We start from the raw sequence: 6,000 nt of genomic DNA on the forward strand, positions 1-6,000 counted from the left end.
CAAGAGAGACAACTCAGAGGGGCATGGTATCCACCTAGGTAGTTTCATATTTATCCATTCAAGCTTATTATGTAATATACAACACTGCAATCGGTTTCTGTTAGAAGGGTCCGTCTGGTGTTTGATTAAGGCTTTCCGTATGAACAGAAACCGCGAAGAAAGTTCTGTTTGATTTCTGACATGCCGAATCAAAGTTTGAAGCCACTAAAGCTTGCTAGAGTTCCTCCTGCTGCTACTCCTGAGGATGACATGGTGTTTCTGAGAGAGAGAGAGAGGGAGGAGAGAGAGGTTGATGACTTTGATTAATGGGTCTTTGAGAGCAAAAGCCCACAGGCGCTGCCCCCTGTGATGATCTTTCATTTGGAAACGAAGGTACCGCCACTAACATCCCTGTGTTTCTGTCAGTTTTGGCCTCCAGTGACACCTAAAGGAGACAAGCTAGTATCAAGGGACAAATACCGTCTTTTCTCGGGTCAGGTCAGGTCTTTGAAAGCTTGCATTGTTTTCCATACCTTTTATGCTTGATTTGAGTCTTATAAATGTTTAAGGACTAACATATCTCGCATTTATACGCATGGATGATGGAGGTAAAACCTGAAGCTCACTGTGTCCTTTTTCTCCAGTGAGCATGGAGCCCAGTGGAGAGCAAGTCCTTAATCAAGTGTCTAACCAGAGTCATAAACCATCCTGAAAGACTTCCCCGAGGCACCTTGCTGGGTAAACAATACCATCACTCTGTCATGGTATTGAATTAAGATATTGCCAACGATAGTTCATCTTGATTAAATAAAAATTGAATGACGCCCCCCTGAGAGGTGCTGTGTCATTCTCTATGAAAAGCAGAAACTGGGTTAAGCAGAAGGGATTTTCAAGAGCAGCAGACAGGACATGGAAGGTATTTGTGGAGCACAAAAATAGCAACCCCGCATCAAAACAAGTCCTCAACCCTTTCTCTGAAAACCAAGGCAGTGGCCCTGCTCTAGATAGTTTGTGAGCGTTGTGGAGAATGGCACATTCTGCTTTTATGGGCGAGCGATCAGCAGGCAGCAGGAGAGACAGCGAGGAGAGAGAGCTGGCACTTGGTGACGTGTCTGCTCATTCTTTCTAGGGAAGGCCTGTGGGAGACAGGAGTGAGCCGTGAAAAAGTGACAGAGTGATGTATCATGACTGCAGGCTTGGAAACTTTAATTAATCAATCCTAACCTTTTCAGGAAGTGCCTCTGTCATTTATTCCACCCTTGAACAAAGAAATGCTCACCTGAATGTTCTCTTTGCTAAAATAAATACAAAAGACAAGGTAATTTAAATACAGGGATGGGGGATATGGATTGTTAGAGAAGGAATAGAGCCTGTAAAATAGAGATGGGAGGAGGGGATAAAAACTTTGAAGCTGCAATGGCTTTGTGCCTGAAGGCAGCCAACACACTCCCTCTCTTGAGCGAGTAAACGAGGGAGCAAGAGAGTGAGAGGGGGCTGAGGGAGAATGGCTTTGAAGATCACAGTATAGTGTCATGAAGTCTGCATGTGGTTCCCCATCAACAGCCCAGAACAAGACACTACCGCTCTCTAGTTAGCTGCGGCTCGTCCTCTTTCTTCTCCCTTGTTGCCTCAGTCTCATTCTCTTCCTCTGAACTCTAGGAAAGAAAGGAGATGTTAAGGGGTTTGGCGAGAGAGGGCGGTTTATGGTTGGTTGGTTGGTTTGTTGGTTTGGTTTATGTCTCTCATGTCCTTTCATTCCCATCAGACTCTGGTGTCGCAAACTACCAGACACAAACCCAACTGTTTGCTACACAGAGCGAGAGACAGCCAGTAGAGAGGAAAGCCATGGAGTGGAGTGATAGGGAAAGTGTGATGATGAGGGACACAGGGAGGAAACATGAGAGTCAATAAGAAAGGAGCGAGGAAAACAGAGAGAGAAAGAATCAATGAGACAAAGAGTCTGAGCAAAAAAGAGCTTTGCAGTAATCAACGAGGGCAAGCCCCACTGGAGGATGCACAACAAGCGTTCTCTGAAAAAAACCAATCAACATTTCCTGGAAAACAACTCACTCAGAGAGAGAGAGAGAGTTTTTTTAGGGATGTCGGGTGGGAATGGAGGGGAGGGTGAAAGAGAGAAAAAGAGGGCATGGGAGAGGAGAGAAGGAGGAAGAAAAGGGGAAAGAATGAAGCTGGAGAACATTAAGCCAGGAGAGACACATGCTCGACTTTTTTTTTTTTTCCCCCAGAAATCAGCGATGCAACCTGTGAGAGAGACGAGCCATTTCTGAACTCACCGGTTAGCAACGCTCAGCAACATGTCACCAACCTGTGAGTATCCATGCCTGCTTTCAACAACACGTCATCCCCTTGACAGCACACCAGAATGCATTTAGAAACTTCATTGGCCATCTGTGTTCAACTTCACACCAATCTGTTTTGAAAGCTATCTGTCAAATTGATGGAATATAAGGTCTGATTCATCGGAGCAGCGAGGTTATGTTCCTAAAGCTACATAAAATTTTCACATGTTCTAGGAAAGCAACTGCAAACAGTTTCACATAATCCCAACAACAGCACTCGAGAGACTAACTTGTAGCAGACTGCAAGCTAAATACATCTCTATCCCCTGGTAGGTGTGTGTGTGTTAGCTGGCAGGCTGGTTGAGCCGTTGGCCGTCACTGGGGTTTCTGGTCACGCTATTCTGCCTGGCATCATTACACCACCCATCACTCAGGCCCACTGCGTACATTATTCATGCCCCCAGAGGAGTTTGACAGAGGCTGTGACCGCAGGTGCTGTGACAGCACTCTCAATCACTGGCGCCCACGCCGTCTGCTCGCCCGACCCCGCCGACATGGCAGGCCGCGGCCCGGCTCAGTTCAGCCGTGGAATCGGGCCCAGGAACGAGAGGAACTGACCAGCATCCGTTCCCGAGTTACTCCAAACATAAATAATCTGGTGAATACCTTCATTTGGAAGCTTTGTGTTTCAGATGAAAGCCTGCGGGTCTAAATCGTCCGCCACACAAATAACGACCGCAGCCGCACATATCAGCTCACGCTTGTCAACATCGGCACACTCCTGGGTAAAAGATAGCCAGGGGATTGCATTAACTTGTTTGTTCAATTTCACAGAGCGACGTAACTCCTACTGCCATCATGCACGCGCACACATGCACGCCCACACACATGCATGCAAATACACACATGCATGCCAACACACAAGACACAAACATACATACAGACACACCTGACACATTACTTCCCCATGCAGTGTAGCCTAGTAAGGCCCATGTGAGTCTGGGATGTGTGTTTCTACCCAGCCGCTCAGATGTGTCATGTCATCCTTCATGGCATCGAGTAAACTCCGGTGGCAACTCTTTCTGCTGACAACGTGAAGAGTGATCTGAAAGGCTATTTACCTAATATTACTGCAATTGATACATTTACATGTGATCTTTCACAGCTGTCCTGCTGCCCGGCTCCACCGTTCAATCAGACGTTAGAGTGAGTCAAGGTGAGTTGTCACCCGCCAAATGCGGTGTTATTTATGACTCTTCGCCCCTGATAATGTGCATAAGGTCTGCCACATCAGAGCCATTTCTCCACAGCATGCTACCGCTCAAATCCCTGATTCATTCTCCCACCGGATGATGGATTTAGGGCTGCTTACAGAATTCTGCAGGAAAAGCTATGCCCTCTGTAATTATTTTTTGATGCCACCAACATCCGAGTTCTTTGAAGGATAAATAATAACTAGTGCAATTTCAGCAAGATAATGCTGTGCCATCTTAAGCTTCTTTAAATAGGTAAGCTGGATGGGGAAGGCTAGCTGTGCGATGGAAGCTTTCTTCATGGTCCGAGCCAGAAATATATTGAGTTATACTTTGTAACAACCCTGCTGTGAGACACTATGCAACTCGACTAATCAACTCAGCAGTGGATGATTTGTATCAAAACACGGACCATTTCAATTGTGTGGCTAATTGAAATAGCAATAGTTGAATTGCTGGGACTGGAGCTGGGACTGACAGAAACAAAGACACAGTAAGAGTCCTATAAATTAAATCCAGGGCTGTAAGTAAAACTGTCCAAACTGCATTTCATTTTCCCAAGTATATGGAGTATGGGCAGCACAGTGGCTCAGTAATTAGCACTGTCACCTCACAGCAAGAAGGACCTGGGTTAGATTCACATCCTTTTCTGTGTGGAGTTTATGTATTCTCCTCGTGTCCGTGTGGGTTTCCTCTGGTTTCTTCCCACAGTCTAAAGACATGCAGGTCAGGTGGATTGGAGAGCCTAAATTGCCCATAGGCATGAATGTGACTGTGAGTGATTGTCTGCCTATCTGTGTTAGCCCAACGCTGCACTGGCGACCTGCCCATGGTGTTTCCCTGTCTCCTGCCCAGGCAGGCTATGTTGGGACAGCCTCCAGCCCCCATGACCCTGTATAAGTATATATACAGAATTTATTGAATTTATTTGACCATCGACAAGAAAGCAGAAGAGGATGCTTCATTTAAAAAAAAACGACTAAAAATGATGTCTCCATGTTGTTACCCTACAGCTAAAAGAAGCGACTTGTCCTCACCACCTAATATAAATGCCCTTCAGCAGCAGAGGCTATGGAGTAATGAATGTGGTGACTTCTGCAGAGCAGTCTTAGTGTCTGCCTCCACCACCATAAGTAGGGATTAACTTCTCCCTAATGAAGGGCAATTTGGTGGTGGTCTTAGGACCGGCACATAGCAATGAAAAGACCCTATTTCCCTCACACTCGCAATTACTGTGCTTTAGGATTAGCGCTAAAGGTGCTAAGCCTGGAGAAAATGTCTAGAGAATGCTAACTGCAGGCGGAGAGATATACGGCGCATTCACAGTGTGTGCACACGCACACATACACAAACATACACACCAACATTCACAGACAGCACAGTCTGACATCCACAAAAGTTCAAACAACCTCAAGTGTGCGCATATAAAAGCACACACACACACACACACACACAGATCAATTACTTCACTCCCTAAGCCCATGTTTCATAGCCTCACTAATGGCTCATAATGCATCAGAATGACAACATCACACTGTAGCCACTGCACACACTCACACACTACTGAACTGCTTCTCACTCACGCCCTACTCTATTTCACGCAACACACATAATGGTCTTGCATGCATCACACATTGTGCCTTGCATGAAAGGCTTTTACACGGGTAGGTACTGAGAAAACATCGTCCATTCTTGTGAGGGTATAACGATGACGGGTCGTATAAAAGCAGTTCAGCCACATCAACTGACACCAACCTACACCATACCTCTACCTCGCAGACACACTAACATGTTTCCAGGTTGCCTGAGGTGGCTCGCTTCAAAGGAACCATTTCAGAAGACAGATGAAACAACTATATCCGCTTCAGTTGCTTTAATAGAAATGTTATTACTTTTTTCAGTGTGGTGTTCTCACACAGTAATAGTACTTTTGCATAAATGATAATCACATTTCCTCCCTATGCCCCTTGGTGACATTGCCCCGTGACATCCACTGTGCTTATATATAAATGATGTCCACATCTATTTAAGTGTTATTCACTAACATTATCAGACATTATGGCTCCATGTGCTGTACTTCCACATAAATCTCATTCTTTCACTTCCACTGAGGAAAAAATAGACATGTGTAAACTGTGTCTATGCATAAATAATAGTCACTTTCCATTCAGTACTTAGTATACAAATTGTTCCTCACTGATGTACATATTATGTCTCTTATGTAAAATAATAAGAAACCATTTTTCAAATCAATTCACTCCCACTACTCCGAGCCAAGGCTGAAATCAGAGTACCGTAATGAGGGAGTTAATTGACAAAGTAGCATGCGATTCCCTGGGCCATCCATCATATATGAGCGAGAAGAACGTTTCATTTCTCCCAGCTTCATGGACACATAAAAAGTCTTTTCATCAGCGTCACAAACCCGCTTTTCCCTTGGGCTTTTACTGAAACAAGTTGTAGCAGCG

This window comes from Centroberyx gerrardi, chromosome 16 (assembly GCF_048128805.1).
Source record: "Centroberyx gerrardi isolate f3 chromosome 16, fCenGer3.hap1.cur.20231027, whole genome shotgun sequence".
Classification (NCBI taxonomy): domain Eukaryota; kingdom Metazoa; phylum Chordata; class Actinopteri; order Beryciformes; family Berycidae; genus Centroberyx; species Centroberyx gerrardi.